Raw genomic sequence first — 16,536 nt, 5'->3', positions numbered from 1 at the left:
GACAGTGCTAGAGAAGAGTAGGACTGGAGATGGGGTTTCTGGGAAGAAGGATAGTTTATTACATGACTGGTGTCTGTAGTAGGACAGGCATGGTAGGTAAACAAGGAAAGATACAGACATAACCCAATTGGGTTTAAATTCCATTTTTTCACTACATCAGAAGGAAGTATACTAGGCATCCTCAAACATCCTAGAGTTTTTGTTCTTTTAGGAATCAAAACAAAGCTTGTCAATGAGGAAGAGAAGAATACTTTAAAACCTCCACCTTAGCTTCCTTCAGAAACACAGGACCCTCAATATGAAGTTTTTTATTGATCCCACCATAGTGTTTTGCTTCCACTTCTCCCACAGATTATCTTGTCTTTATTTTACAAATATTTATGTAGGTACACGTTATGTATCCAGATAGAGTGTAAACTCCTTGAGGACAGAGGGTGTATTTTTATAAAAAGTATCTCACATAATGTCCACTGTTTTTCACTTTCTGTAATAATCAACAGGTGGGACAAATTTCCATGTCTTGATCTCATGACTCTGGGTCTTCATCGTTCCTCAGATTTTAATGATGCTATATCTAGACCTCCAGGCTTCCTGTTTCAATGGCAGTGATGGGAATTGAAGGACAGGATTGTTCAGGAAATATAACATTTTCTTATTTAAAAAAAAATCAAACTCTCCTGGCCAACAGGATTTGGTGAATGTTATTATTTTTTTAAATCCCCTCACCTGTTTTAATTGTGAAACTTGCTTTTACGGGTTATTTTTTCAGTTCTAGGCATTCAGTGAAAAGGGTTACTCATCAAAGCCAAACCCATCCAGCCACCAGCTCTAAAAATACTTCTGGTTTCTGCCAGTTTATTTTCTGCTATTTTCACAATTAGTGGTCCTGCCTGAAAACTAACTGCCAACATGCAAATCCTAGCCAAGAGCTGATGGAAATTTGAGACTGTGTTAAGCTGTAGAAGGTCTAAGAGCAATATTATTCATGCGTTATTTGAAATATTTAAACAAATGTGAGTCAAAAAGGGAAAAAAATGAAATCTCATTATAAAAAATGAACGACCGCTTTCCACCCTTTCTATAATAGAGCCTTGATCTCCATTTACATACCATTTGTAATATTAATATTATTGTAGTGAAATAAATCACATCCTTCACTTTTACATTTTTAATTACATTTTACTGCATTTGTTCTTTTGTTTATAGTTAACTAATAAAATATTTATTACATCTTACATATATGATGGTGTTTCTGTATTTTAATCAGATTTTACACATAATCTTTTCTCCCTCTTTTAGTATCTTTTTTATGACCCTACACACCACAGGATGTTGTTTTGTGGAAAACCTCATTATTTTTTAATGCAGGGCTATTTATTAATGTATTGTGTATATAACACACTATGCATTTCTTTGAATTGATGAATACATTTACATCCACTTGAGAATAAGAATTCCCTTAAGGGCCAATCTCACATTTCTCAAGCTGTGCTGCCAGAAGCCTATCCTGATTATTTTTCTTGTTTGGTTGAGGAGTGGAGAGAGAAAAGAAGGAAGAGAAAAAGAGAAAGAGGAAAGAATAAAGAGAGGGAGGATGAATAGAGGCCTTTTTATTTTTTCATAAGGTTTCTAAGAAGCCTTTGTGCTGAAGTATAAAATTACAGCTTCATTTCAGAACTCAATTTGTAAGTGTATGCTAATTCATTTACCCTTTGCAAAGACTTGCATTTGATATGGACTTTATGTGGACCCGTTGAACTGTTGTTTCTTGGGTTATTTTATTTTGTAATTGTCCAAATTGTTCCTGACTCCACAATGCTGTTCTTCAGTGTTAGATCCTGATGGAATGAAGAATAAATAACACTAATAAATGCTATAACGGATACTCTGTGCTGAATATAATTTCATAGCCATGAAAAACAAAATAACTTTCCTAATTTAAAATATTGGTTACTAACAATCAGTCTGACTCTTCAGCTCATGGTTTGGAGAGTTCCTTTAAATCTGTAGAAGGACAGGGGCTATGGCTTTAATTATCAGTCAATCAACAACTAGCCTGCCTGTGGCAGGCACTAGAACTAGAAAAACAATAAAAACAAGATAATAGGTTATCTATCCGTGGAGCTTTATGGGAGCAAATTACATTATTTTCATTTCTCATTCACATTTCACCAACTTCTTGGGGGGGGGGGGACTAGTATTGTCCATTTTATGGATGAGGAAATTGAGGCTTTTTAAAATAGTAAGTGACTTTTCCAAGTTTAATTAGTATCTAAGGGCCTCAAGTTCAAGATCAGGCAGACAATTAAATTTCAGATGACAAAAGTGTTAATTATACCTTTCCTAAGAATCATCCTGAGCACAGAAATCAAGAATACATGATAAAACATCAGAATTAATAGCTCCTGGACTTTCCTTTTCTCTCTTTGTTCCCCATAGTGGCTTGCCCTGGGTCTTTATAAAAAGCTGCCTCCAAAAATGGGGAGGGTATCAACACTTCAGAGAGGCTAGATTTTTTTCCCCTGGTTTCCTGTGATTTCTTTTAGCCACTGGTCCTGGATGCCACATCAGCTTAGGTGACACTGGCAAGGATCAAAATCTTGCCTCTATCTCTAACCTCTCCCCCACCTCTATTGTTTAACACTTTTTCTGGACTTTTCCCCCTCTTCAGTTTTGTTTCCCTGATTTTACATAATTTAATTTTTAATATACCCATGGCTATTGGATCACTTCATTCCAATTCTGTGGTGACTTAGTGGGATATAGCAGAGCCTGGCTCAAATTCATTACAAAATGTTGCATAGCTAGTGAGAGGAAGAATGAGAACTTTGACATTTCTAAATTTCTACATCCAGTTCTGGTACTCTGTCCACTGCTAATGCTTCCTCTCAATAAGATGACACCCTTTCTCAAACGATACTTTTTTCTTGGAAGCCTAGCAAAGTTCTATTTGGGGAATATTTTTTGTCATTTGGAATGGATATAAATCCACATAGTGTCACCTTTGAACATTTGTAGAACTTTTAAAAATGGGAAATCTCTTCGTTTTTCTGAAAAAGTGCTAGAGGTTTTAGTGGGCTGCAAGCTTAATATGAATCAATAGTATGATATAGCAGCTAAACAAAAATATGATTTTGGGTTACATTAAGAGAGGCTTCCCAGGAATGAGGAAGTGGTCACAGTCTCTCTTCACTCTTCTCTTGGTCTGCATGTGGAGATTTTTTTGGTTCAGTTTTAGGTACCCTGCATTTAAAAAAAAAAAAAAAGAATATTGATAAGCTGGAAAGCATCCAAAAGGGGATAGCCAAGTTGATGGATGGCCTTTAGAATTGTTCCAGTAATGAGGATTGCTAGAAAGAACTGAACATATTTAGCCGGAAGAGTAAAAGACATGAGGAGAAGATCATAACTGTGCTCAAGTATTTTAAGGGCTGTTAGGTGGAAGAAGAATTAGACTTGTTCCACCCCCCAGTCTCCACTACAATAATGACAGCAATAGAGCAAATTGTCAAGAGGAAAATTAAGACTCAATGTCAGGAAACAAGGGAACAAAATCTTTCAAACAATTAGAGCTGTTCCCAAATTGTGATGACCTGCCTCAAAAGACAGTGAGCTCTCCCACTTTGAAAGTCTTCAAGCAGAGGCTACGTGATTGCTTGTTAAGTGTAGTGGAGATCTCTTTCAAATATAAAATGGATTGGATGGTTGATGAGGTTTCTTAAACTCTCAATTTCTACTCTGTAATTTTGCATAAGACATGCTCCATGGTACAGATGAACACCTTAGGTTTAGGGATTGACAGACCATGGTCTATAGATCAAATCCAGCAGCTCCCTATTTTTGTAAGGTCCACAAGTTAAGAATGATTCAAAAAAACATTTTTTAGCTCATGGGCTACTAAAAAACTAGGGATAGGCCAAATTTGGCTCATAGGCCATAGTTTCTCAATCCCAGTCTTAGGTAAGCCTAATTTCTATTTTCATGCTCCTCTTTATAATGATACTTGGGAATCAATGAACAAAATTGTTATCTAAGTAATTTTAGAGGTGGAATCCAGTGCAAGTTTAGTATCTATGTACAAGATATCGTTTGAGAGCCTCTAAGATTCCATTTGTGATCATCAGACAATAAATAGAGGTGATCTAATATTCTCTACTCTGCTTAATTGTGTAGAAGATGTAGCTTGTGTAGAAAATCTTTAGAAATCTACCAACTCCCTGTTTGTATTTCATCAAGGATGACATTGAAGCCTCTTCAAAGAAGAAATTGGCCTACAAATTCCCAGTAAAAAAATTTTAATGGATAAAAAACATATATCATGCAGACTATGACATAAAGTTGTATGGGCAACATATTTTGTTAGCCCGTCAGTACATATAATGTAGACAAATACTTCACATGGACAATAAGTTGGGACCAGATTTGGACAGAAGAAAAGACTGGATCATATTTAACAAGCTACACAGTTAAACTGGGTGGACTACACAATTATCTAAGCTTCTTAAAACTCTTCCTTTAAATTTAAAATTTTGTTTATAATTGATGCCTTTTGTGTATGTCTGTTTCAGTTCCATAAACAGATTCTTTTCTTGTGTAATGCAGGATTAGTGCAAGTTCTCTTGCATTTGCAAATTCATCTGAGGCAATCCTGGCAGTTAGGGAAATAGAATGTTGACCCAGCTAGTCCCTGGTCTCTAAACCAGACCCTTGGAGCTGGCACTGTAAATTTCCCTGGAGAACCACTCTAGGGGTTCTGATTTCCTTGACCTGACCCAGACACCCAGCTATCCCCTAGAACTCTCCTTGGGCCCCGGGAGGAGGGAATTTGGGCTGGGAGGTGGAACGTGGGAAATTAGTTTACTTAGCCAGGCAGGGACACCCTAACCCAAATCATCACCCTTATTTGTCAATCAGATAGACCACTCTACATCAGGGCAGTGGAATTTATCCCTGGCTGAGGGGCTGGTTCCCTCAGCCGGACCTTACCTTCTGAGACCCTCTGCCAGCACTGGCCTTCACCCATAGCGACGGCTTTCCAGACCTCAACCCTCTTCCCTCAGAACCCCTTGGCCTTATTCAAAGATCTTCAGTGATTCACTAGCTAGGGCCAGGGTCTGAGGAGAAGGAATGTAACTATCACTTGTTTCCTGAGGGGCTAGACCAGGCATCCATCTTGCTCAGGAAGTGAACCAGGTTCACTTCCTGTTGGCTTCCAGTTTCTTACCAGAAGGGAGGGGCTACTCACTCCTCACCTTAAAGGAGCCTACAGACAGCAGGGCGACTGACTGGTCCTCTCTATTCAAGGACCTCACATCCCTGGCTGTCCTAAATCTAAATATAGGGAAGCTGTTAGCTCCCTGGCCCAGGAGACTCAGGTGTACCACCATCTACCCTATTACCAGCCTGTTTAGCCCCTTTATAACACTTGAAATAAGTATTAAAAATGAAAAAGAAAAGTACTACAATTCATTAGAAATATTATATTGATTGCATTTGATAGCCTATGTGATATTTTACCACAATATGACAAAAAGAAGAATGATGTCTCTCTTCTGATCTAGGCTGGTTATTAGAATTCTACAGTATTATGCATTGCATAACCTTATATAATACATATAATTTATACAGTGTTCTATTTTATTTTTATTGTTCTTTCAGCTTACATGGTTGTAGTTATTGTGGTTATTTGCAGGTGGGAAGATCCAAATCTGGCCTCAGATATTTGGTATCTATGTGACCCTGAACAAGTCACTTAACTTCTGCCTGACACAATTTCCTCATCTCTAAAATGGGAGATAATAATAGCACCTACTTCCCAAGGTTGTGGTGAGGCTCAAATGCGATAATAATTGCAAAGTGCTTAGCACAATGTCTGGCATGTAGCAGGTGTCATATAAATGTTAGCTTCTATTATTATTATTATTAATCTAGTACCAGGAGTATAACATGCATTTAATAGAGCTTCCTTATTTGTTTACTTATTCTTAATATTTTTCTTTGAATTCTGCAGACATACATTTAACTATGGTACAAAAACACTGTGTTTGCGTTCAAGTACCACGATTTCTTTTAGTCATGCCACAGCTGATGGATATCCCTTTGTTTCCAGTTCCTTGCTGCCAAAGAAGTAATATTCTGATTATTTTGATATATGTGGGAACACTTTCTTTGGCTTCTTTGACAAAGGAGATGGGATCTCAGGTCAAAGGACATGGATGTTTTTGTTTTCTTTTCAATTATAATTTTTTTTTTTTTTGCCACATTCTATTTGCCACATGATGTTGTATGGCTCTGAATCATGGATGCCAACATTCCAGAAGGATCAGAATTGCAGACTCTCCAACACAGAGAGGTATATAATGTGTTTAAATAGGCTTCAATATGCTTCCACAAGTGACGTCAGGGATATGTTTGAGTGGAAAAAGAGGTAGGATAGTCACGTATACCCTTATGTTATGGTTAGTTTTTCTGAGTTGTGTCTTTTTTCCTTCTAATATTCATTATTTTTTGTTACAAGTTAAGCATATATCAACTTTGGGCTTACTCTTCCTACTCACATTGGCACTGGAAGGTCAGGACCCCGAGCAAGGTTGCTGCCCATCTTAGAGACCGAGGGGTACCATGAAGAGTTGTGGAATGATCACATATTACTGTAACTCACAAGTCCTCGCTGGTAGGCTTCTGCCATGGCTATTCTTTGATATCAATTAGTCACCTTATTTAGAAGTAGGATATTTTTTAAAATTATTTTTTATTGATTAATTAAGAAAATTTTTCCATGATTCCATGATTCATGTTCTTTCTCTCCCCTCCTCCCACCCCCTTTCCATAGCCAACACACAATTCCACTGGGTTTTATATGTGTCATTGATCAAGACCTATTTCCATATTATTGATATTTGTATTAGGGTGATCATAGAGTCTAGAAGTAGATTATTTGTTAAGAAACCATAAAACACATAGTGTACAAAAGATACCCTACCCTCACCCCAAACACCTTCCCACCAGTACATATATAGACCAAGGAAAGGAAGTTCATCTTTGCTAGGCCACCAGTGAAAAAAAATCAACTCTTTTAGCCCTCTGATGTTCATAATGTCTTCTTCTGAGGAAGGGGCTTAGGAGAAGTTGACTGCTCCCACGGTCACAAAAAAGTCCTTTTCAGACTCTTGCAAGGAAGTTGCCACCACTAAGCTAAGGTGGCATGGTAGAAAGAACCCAAACTTGGAGTCAGGAAGACATGAGTTCAAATCCAGCCTCAGATACTGGTTGTAGATTCTTGAATAAACGATTCAATTTGTTTGCTACAATTTTCTCATCTGTAAAATGGAGATAATAATGTCACCTGCTTTCCAGGGTTGTTGTGAGGATCAAATGATGTAATGATTGCAAAGTGCTTAGCCCATTGCCTGGCACATAATTAGCACTATATTAATGTTAGTTATTATTATAAGTTGACAGATGCTTGACTCCCTTGCTCTACACTTGTTTTCTGGTTTTATACAAGCTCCATAGGGTGTGACCAGATCCCTTAACCAATCTGAATATACTTCCTGTCAAATCTAGTTGAGATGACTCTGATTGATTCAATGGAAGTGCTCAGGCTTTGCTCACACCTACTTTCTACTTCTGATTGATTGATTCACTAGATGTGTGTTCCCACCTGATAAAAGAATTAGGGTTAAGTGGCATGATTGATTGATTGACTCAACCCACTCCAAATGTTTCACAATGGATGGCTCCCAGAATAAGGAGCTGGTAGGGTTATGTTTGGAAATGAAGTAATATAAAAACAAAAAACAGCAATAAGCTTATTTTAATAAAGTTAAAGTGGATTTAAAAAATAAAAATAAGATTAAGAACAAACAATAAATTAATTCTTTTTAAAAAGTGAAAGATAACATTCTCTTCCTGCTTTATTATTCAGGAAGTAGTAAAAGAACCAAAAGAAGGCCTCTTATCTTCTAGAAAGCATTTCCGGAAAGGCAAAGACAAGGAAGGATTGTGCAGGATGAAGTATGAAGGGGTTGAAATCTCTAGCTACAGAGGGAGTACCTGCCCTGATGAGATAATAGATCTCTCTCCATGAATTGTAATATGAATACAGTACAGATCGCAGATGGAGGCTGCACACATGGGACACTAGGCATTCTCATCATATTTGATCATGACTTTTTTAGCCTTGATCTTTTCCCTTTCTGTACTCCTTGTGAGAACTGTAGAAAATGTTTAGAGGTAGTGGCTTTGCTGAATTCAAGCTTTCACTAAATCATCCTTTGCTGAGACTGGGCATAAGCCATGCTTAAGTGGAGAACTAGTTGGGTGAATGAAGATGGTGCTGGGGAGTGATTTTTTCTTCATGTTAGAGAAAGGTTATACTATGAGAATGGCTGGGTCTGTTGCCCTGCCAGTGGAAACCAACTTTGTAGGAAGCATAGAGCTCTTCCAATTCCTTTCATCTTTACTTAAAGAAAGATGCTGGAGCTAGAAAGGCAATGCATAATTATATATGATCACATTCACTGATCTCTAGGACATAAGGGTTGTTGTGGGCCCAGATCCTTTAGTTTTCAGGTATTAATCACCAAAAGCTAAATATAAGAAATTATAATAAACTGTTATTTTTGTTCTTTCTGGATATAGTCTCCTCATTGTTTGGGGATGGATCTGAATGGAATGGATCGAATTGGATATCCTAGAGAGTGATGAATATTCCTGAAGGAGAAGAAAGACTTGGCAGAATAAAATATATTAGCTTTATTCTTTTTTTCCCTTTTCCCTTTCTTAGCCAGACAACCCTCAATTAAGTGTCTATTATCAGTTGATATGAGTTACTTTTCTAATGGCTCACAATATCCTACGTGTTTCTCTGTATCCTAGGAATGTATTTCATCTTGGTATGGAATATATTGTATGCTGAGCATGCTTTTTATTGCTTGACCTCAAACTTCAATACAAAAGAAATTTAAAAATACATATAGGCGTCTGTTTATTCAGCAGAGTGAATATTAAACTCTTAAAAAAACTACATTTATAAGAAAGAGACTAGACAGTTTCCAAGAGACACGGGATTTGAAAAATCTCTAAATTTAATGAAAAGACTACTTATTGATGCACAGACTTTTATGTAGACTATAGACAGGACCTCTGCTGCAGTTAGAAAAACACATGTTCCTCTCTAACAGCCATAGGCGATATTTCAAGTGAGATATAACTAGGCAAGGATAATGTTCTTGCACCAATATCACAGGGAAGTTTTCATGTATCAGCAGTTTCTCAGTGTGCTCTGTGGGCATGTCACCAGTTTAGGAATACTGTTACGATTTCCTTGTGGAAGACACTCCTCATCCTACTTCCACCTTAGCACTGAATCAATTGAAAGTTTTAGAAAATAGGGGCTAGATATGTCTAAGAACAATTGGCCATGGCTTTCTACAAGTGTCTGATGGTGCTAAAAAGCTATAGAAGTCTGTGGTCCCAAAGCATTAATATACTATATATTATTTTATGACACAAAGAGGTTACCCTTTTTGGATTTCTACTTTGTAAATCAGATTTGATTCTTTGAAGTGATTTCAAGGGCAGTACCTCATTAAATTCTTGCATTTAACCCTGTGATATAAGCAGGAATTAAGATATTTGTTTTACAGATGAGGAAACTGAGACTCAATTTAACTGAACTAGTAAGTGGTGGACCTGGGAGGAGCCTTACCCTGATACATTTTGCATTATGTTATTGTCCTTACAACACTGAAGGAAAGAGAGATGACAGACCTGGATGATGACCCATTGTGATGGGGACTCTTATAAGTCAGCAAGCAACCCAAGGAGGCATGAAATTAGAATGTGACAAAGGTGTGGGAGATAGACTTTACCTAACTCAGGAACAATCCAGCCCAGGAAGTATTTGGTACTAATATATTCTAAAGCTCAGAAAATATACCTGAAGATAATATTTTAAATTGAAAGAATAAATATAATGGCAGGAATTATAGGCATTAGACCAGACTTTGATGAAGATATTTAGATAATTATTGTTTTGTTATCTTTGAAATCATAGTATGCCAGCAGCTTTTTCCGTCACTTCTGTGGGCAGATAGCTCTTCTTCCTGGCACTGAAGGGAAGAATCCCTTTTCCATCTATTCCTCTGACCACTGGATATACAAGGAAGTCTTTGAGGCCACTTGTAGGAGAACTAGGGCTTCTCATTGACCAGGTTGGAAGGCCTTTTCTACATATATTAAGGAGTTTAAAGGAAATGGTCAGAGAGAGTTTGATTGTCTACCTTTTTTGCTCGTTCTGCCTAGTTTTGGAGTCTCCATCCTGTCTGTAGACTCATCAAGAATGTAATACTCTAAGGCTTGAGTGGATGTCTATCTTTTACCCTTGACACTGTCACACTGTCTAGCTATAATAGCTCTGCAGTAGAAAGAATATTGGGTCTCAGAGTTTTGAGGTTCAAATCTTGTTTCTGTTACATGCTTGGAAAGTCCCCTAATTATCCTATGCCTCAGTTTCTTCAACACTAATATATTAGGGTGAAAGAGGTTCTTTTAGTTCTTATACCTCTTAATCCATGTAACCATGATTCATGTGGGAAATGTTGAAGAATGTCCTTCTTCTTCCCCTTCATCTATTCCAAAATAGCACACCACCCATTTCTGTTTTAAAAGGAAATTTGCTGCAAATAACTACAGAGGAAGTAAAAGAGAAAGTTCCATAACAGGCACATAGAGTGACAGTTTCACCCTTCACAGAGATTTTTATCATTTAACTCTGCTTGCAAGTTCCAACTATAGGTATTAGATATATTTAGCATTCACTACTTCTTTACCTCTTTTTTCTTGGCCTTAATTCATTCTAGTTCTTGAGTTAATTTGGCTATCTAGGTTGCTTCACTAGAACTTGCTGGAATTTGTTTCTTCAGCCCTCGATTTTTGGGTATGGAAATCTAAACACGTGATTCTTTTTATTCCACTTTCCTACTCATGGTTTGGTCTGAGAAAGTCTCTCCCTCACCCTGACTCTCAGGAAATACTTTTCCTTACATTGTCCCCAGTGATAGCTTATTTGAGATTTTAGTCCCTGAAAACTCTATTCTGGAGGTCTCTACATATTAGCTTCTGGTACCTGCTTGTTCTCTTGTTTTGACTTGCACTTGTTTAATGGTCAGTTTCTTTGATTGTCTATAAAATTATGCAATCTCTAAAATGTATTTTTTGGTTTGTATTTACTCAGTCTTTATTATTCCTAACTACAACTTTTGCCTTTGGCATTTTTTGTGAGTTACAAAATAGTTAAAAGAAAATTTGGAATAAAACATGCTGTAAAGCCTTTCCAATCTAAATATAGTATGAATTAGGGACTAGTTTGACAGTATTTTTCAATTTCCAGATTACATGTGGAATAATATATCCGCTTCTGAGCTTTAAAGGATATTGATGAGAATGGACAGAGCCAAAGGATGTTGACTGGTATATGAAAGTGACATGAATCCATACCTAATCGGACTTTATTGATCATTATTGACTGAAGAAAATGGTAGTGTTTAAACCACAATAATTTCTTTTATCTCTCTCCTATCTACTCGGGGAGGGACATGATAATTTTGTCATATATCAAAGGAATTTTATTTGTTCTGTTTGGCCTCAAAGGTAGAAGTGGGACCAATAGATTGAAACTGTAGGAAGATGGATTTTTAGATAATGTAAGGATTACTTTCCTGACAATTAGTGGTACTAAAAAATTGGAATGACCTATTGAGTATAGAAATGAATGTTTAGACAATGGAGAGATTCAAGTATAGATTGGATGACAATTTGACAGGGATATTGTAGAAGAGATTCATTTTTTTAGACAAGATCTGACCTAGATGTCCTCTGATGTCTCTTCTAATTCTGAGTTCCTATGATTAATAAGGCATTATAATAATAATACAAGTTTTTTTTAATATATGGCAACAAATGTTTATTAGGAACATATTATGTGATAGGCACTTCACTAAACACTGACGATACAAACTAAAAACAGGAAGAAAAATAAAGATAGTCCTTAACTTCAAAGAGCTTTTAATATAGCACATAAAATAGAATTTAAAGGGTTGAGGAAGAAAAACATACTCACACCAAGCATGAAGTTGAAATCTTGAAAAGTCATAAGTGAACCCAGGAAGACAGTGAATGTTGGCCTGCCAAAGACCCTATCTAAATGGGAATCACCAGGAGGAACTCAGAGATAAGAGAATGGGGCTGACATGATGGAGGCATATTCTAGGGTGAGAAAGCCTTAAGTGCTGAGGGAAGTTCCAAGGTGAAACATATATGGTGGCAAAGTCCAGAGAGTCACAAGTAGAGCCATGAAGAAAAAGAAAAACCAACCAACAAAAAACAGATAGTTGGAGCACTGTATAGAATACTAGATCTGGAATCAGGAAGATTAATTCAAATCCAGCTACAGACATTTACTAGCTATATGACTCCAGGAAAATCACAACCTCTTTTTCAGTTTCCATATCTGTAAAATGGAGCTAATAATAGCACCCACCTCCCACAGTTGTGAGGATAAAATGAGTTGATATTTGTAAAGCATTTTGCAAACCTTAGAGTGCTATCTGTGTGCTAGTCATTATTATGTTACAAGATATCATGGTGTTAAAATGCTTTTATTAAAAGCACGGCATTTTTGTCTAAACAACATTTAAATGAAGGAATGAAAAAGGGAAAATTCTGTTGAATTTTTTAAAAGTTAGTACATTCAACGGATATGTTATGTTTAGGCAAAACCTGTCTTCCTAACTGAATACTTATATAACCACTGAAAATGAAAGACAATTATTTCAAAGATCAAAAGAACAATGACATTTGCCAAATAGTCTTCTTTCAAAATTTAATGGAGATATTTTTTGTAGTGCTGTTTACCACTCCTTGGGCTATTAACATCAATGACCATCCCTTTCACCAATGTCCCCATTTGAACTATGTACAATGTGTGACAGCTGTATTTCTCAACAATTCAAAGAAGCAAATGTCATTGTGATTGTGCAGAAGACATTCTGGAGCAGAAGGTATTTTTAACTTTATTGATGTTGAATCTATTTTTCCACTTTCCAAAATCCAAGCATAGCATTTATCTGATTGTAGTAAAAGCTAACTGAAGGGTTAAAAGTTTAGTCAACTCTCTGTTGGTTCTAATGACAACAAACAGCCAGTTTGACTTTTTAATATTTTGAACTCAGTGAAAGGCTTATTTCAATGATGTCTTGTGACACTAAGGTGATAACCATTATTATTATAATGATCCTAATGATGATGTAGTGGGAGAAGCCTGATTCCTAAAGGTTCTGTGGTGGTTTAGGTCTTGGAATAAAGTGAGACAGTTCAAGGTCAACAGTTAACTAAAGGAAGTTTATTTAGTCGAAAAATAGAAAGGATACTTAAAAAGGGATATGGTGGCACTTAGAGAAATTGCATCTCTTGCATACAGAAAGAAAATTCACTTGTTCATTAGAGAAGAGTATGTTGACTGGTTCTGCTGTGGCCACATCTGTCATGTCTGAAGGGGATATACTCCAAACAGACAGGTATTTTTTATGCCTTTAGGTAACCAGAAAGCCATGTTGGGAGGGCCCAAGGCCACCAGAAAACTTGTCAACAACTAGGCATCTTTAACTTTTGCTCCATATGCCAATCAAGACTTAAAGAGAACTTCCTTGGTTTTTAGGAAAGAACTCTTAGACCATATGGGGTATCGAATAAGAGAAATTGACCTGTTAATAATAATAATAACTTTTCTGTTTTAAGATTTACAAAGATTTTTTCTGACAATAATCTTTGAGTGAGTAGAAAAGGTATTGTTATTATTAATATTTTACAGATAAGGACACTTTATTTCTGAAAAAATAAATTCCCTAGCTTAAGTTTTGGAGTTAGAATTCAAATTTGGGGGCCTCCTAACTTCTGGACCAGTTGTGATCTTACTATAAAAAGGTCCTGATTTTTGGAGGGTAGGAACAGCAATTTGTGAAAACACCTACTAGGACTATGATCTACATTGGTGAAGGGATTATACTCTTTATTGAAATCCCCAATACCAAGAAGAAGCATAAGGAAACATGTTGAAAATTAAAGCTGTGGGAAATTGGAATTTGCTTTTGGCAATAGAGGGTATTGCTTTCTTTGTGCCCAGGAATTTTTAAAGACTATACCTTTCACTGACAGTGAAGAATAGGCATGACCATGCTTTTTTCTCCAAGTAGATTATATATACAAGAATTTGTATATGGTCCAGGGCCAGATTTTCAAACACTATGCCTTGAAGGAGTAAATCCATTCAGCTTTTGCAATTTTTTCTTAATATGGAAGCTCTAGAATTTGTTCATGATATTTCTGGGAGTTTTCCTTTGGGGGTTTCTTTTAGGAGATTACTAGAATATTATTTTGGTTTCTCCTTTGGCCTTATTCTTTTTAAAAAAGTTTAATTAATTAATTAATTAATTTAGAACATTTTTCCATAGTTACATGATTCATGTTCTTTCCCTCCCCTTCTGCCACCACCTCCTATAGTTTGGCCTCTTATTTTAAGAGATTTGGGCAGTCTTCTTTTATGAGTTCTTAAAACATGATAGATAAGATAGTTGAGTTCTCATTTTGGACATGATTTTCTTGGTAGTTCAATGATTTCTAAACTGTTTTTCCTCAACATATACATCAATTGTTTTTGCTATGAGATACCTCATGTTTTCTCCTGTTTCCTTCAGTGTTTTAATTTTAAAAAAGATTTGTTATTGTCTCACAAAAAGATTAGCTTCTATTTGGTCCATTTTAATTTTCAGAATATTTTTTGGGTAGGGTTTTATATCTCTTGGACCAAGTTGTTTATTCTCTAACTAATCCTTTCTTACATTGAACTAGAGTGTCTTTCCATTTCCCCCCCTCTAGCATTCCTTTGTTTTTAAAAACAATTTTTCATCACTTACACTTCATCTTTTTTGAAAATTCTAGTTGAACTTGTGCCAACCTGTGTTGTTTTCTGAGGCTTTACTTGTAGATGTTTTGGAGTAATTTTCTTCTTTTGGGATTATATCTTGAGAGTTCCTGTCATCCTAGGTCTTTATGGTGAGTTCTTTTGTTTTTTTATTTAGCCTTACTTCCTATTTTAGGATTTTATATCAGAACCAGGCTCTGTTCACTTCTGGAGGTAATGTGAAATCTGTACTTATATCTTCCTGGATCCTTTTGCTTTTCCTCCAGGACATTGAATGCTGTGTTATTTAAAAATTTAAGGATCAGATAAGGCTAATGACCTGCAAATTTTCTGTGCTACCAATGGGGTGGGATCATTGCTTTTCTGACTTAAGGTCTATACTTTACTGATCTGGGTTTGGGTCTGAACAAAATATCTACATTTGGAGTTTTAGTAGACTGATGCTAAGCCCAGCTTCTATCAGTCAGATGGAAAGCTCTTGAGATTCAATATGACAGAATTTCAGGCTCTTCTTTGGTTTATGATTCTTCCCCCAGTTATTTCTAGGCAGGTTTCACACTGGACTGAAGGCTAGATCTGAGACCCAACTCTTCTCCTGGTTTTAGAGCTACATAGATGCTGCTTTCTTATGAACTTCCTTTTTGCTCAGCATTCAGCGTAGGGTCTAGGGCCACTCCTCATCTTATATATACCACTCTTAGGTGCAGGCCTCCTTCTCAGGATTCTTACCTCATGAAATTGGGAAGTAAGCAAAAGAGTTGCCAATTAGCACTTGTTCTCTATCCTGCACAAGGCTGGACCTCTTTGTATGGGTTGGGAAATCTTTTCTTATTCAGTTAAATGGTTTAGGTCCTTTTTCATTTGCTATTACTAGGGTTCTCCTTGCAACACACACTTGGCAAGATCCCATCCCCAGTGTCTGTAGACCTTTTCTTTTGCCTCTCTATGCTAACCTAATCTGGAATAAAGACACTAATTTTTCCCCTTTTTCTTGTAATCATATACTTAGTGTTTAGCACAATGCCTGGAAAACAGAAGTCACTCATAAGTGCTCTTAATTCATTCATTCAAATGGAAGTTTGGGAGCAGCAAATGTCAAAATTATTGCTGATAGATCAAGAACAATACAAAGGATTAAGAAAAGGGAACTAAATTCAGTCTGTATCTCAATATTTCATTTTTAGGACAAAGCAAATAAAGCATTATGGATGTCGAATTTAAAAATAAATTTTGAAAATTACATATGCAAATGGTTAACTAAATTAGGAAACACAATTTCATGATAAATTACAGTTGAAAATCTCAATTATGTTCCCGAAATAGATTATGTAGTTCATTAGTTTCACTCTCCTTTCTTAGGTGTCCACTGAGATCCCAGAAGCTCACCTTCCTAACCAGCTACTAATGCCCTTTTCTAGTACAGAGGAGAGAAATCTCTTACTCCACTTACATCCTGGGCCAGTAGCTTCAGTGGTCATAAACAAAGCCCTTCTCTTATCACTTTTATATACAGATTATATATATATATATATATATATATATGTATATATATA

General features: G+C 36.3%; 1 long non-coding RNA gene across 1 annotated transcript; it reads right to left on the bottom strand.

The window, feature by feature from the left end:
• Nucleotides 1-1,724: 1,724 nt before the first annotated feature.
• On the bottom strand, nucleotides 1,725-5,060 carry LOC123231696. Its single transcript, XR_006505120.1, has 3 exons — nucleotides 4,987-5,060; nucleotides 3,144-3,243; nucleotides 1,725-1,838 (listed from the first exon to the last, which is right to left on the bottom strand). It is a non-coding gene; the product is annotated as an uncharacterized LOC123231696 (long non-coding RNA).
• Nucleotides 5,061-16,536: the final 11,476 nt, after the last annotated feature.

Source organism: Gracilinanus agilis, chromosome 1, assembly GCF_016433145.1.
Source record: "Gracilinanus agilis isolate LMUSP501 chromosome 1, AgileGrace, whole genome shotgun sequence".
Classification (NCBI taxonomy): Eukaryota; Metazoa; Chordata; class Mammalia; order Didelphimorphia; family Didelphidae; genus Gracilinanus; species Gracilinanus agilis.
The sequence above is the reverse complement of the archived record's forward strand: the minus strand, read 5'-3'. Positions and strand labels throughout refer to the sequence as shown.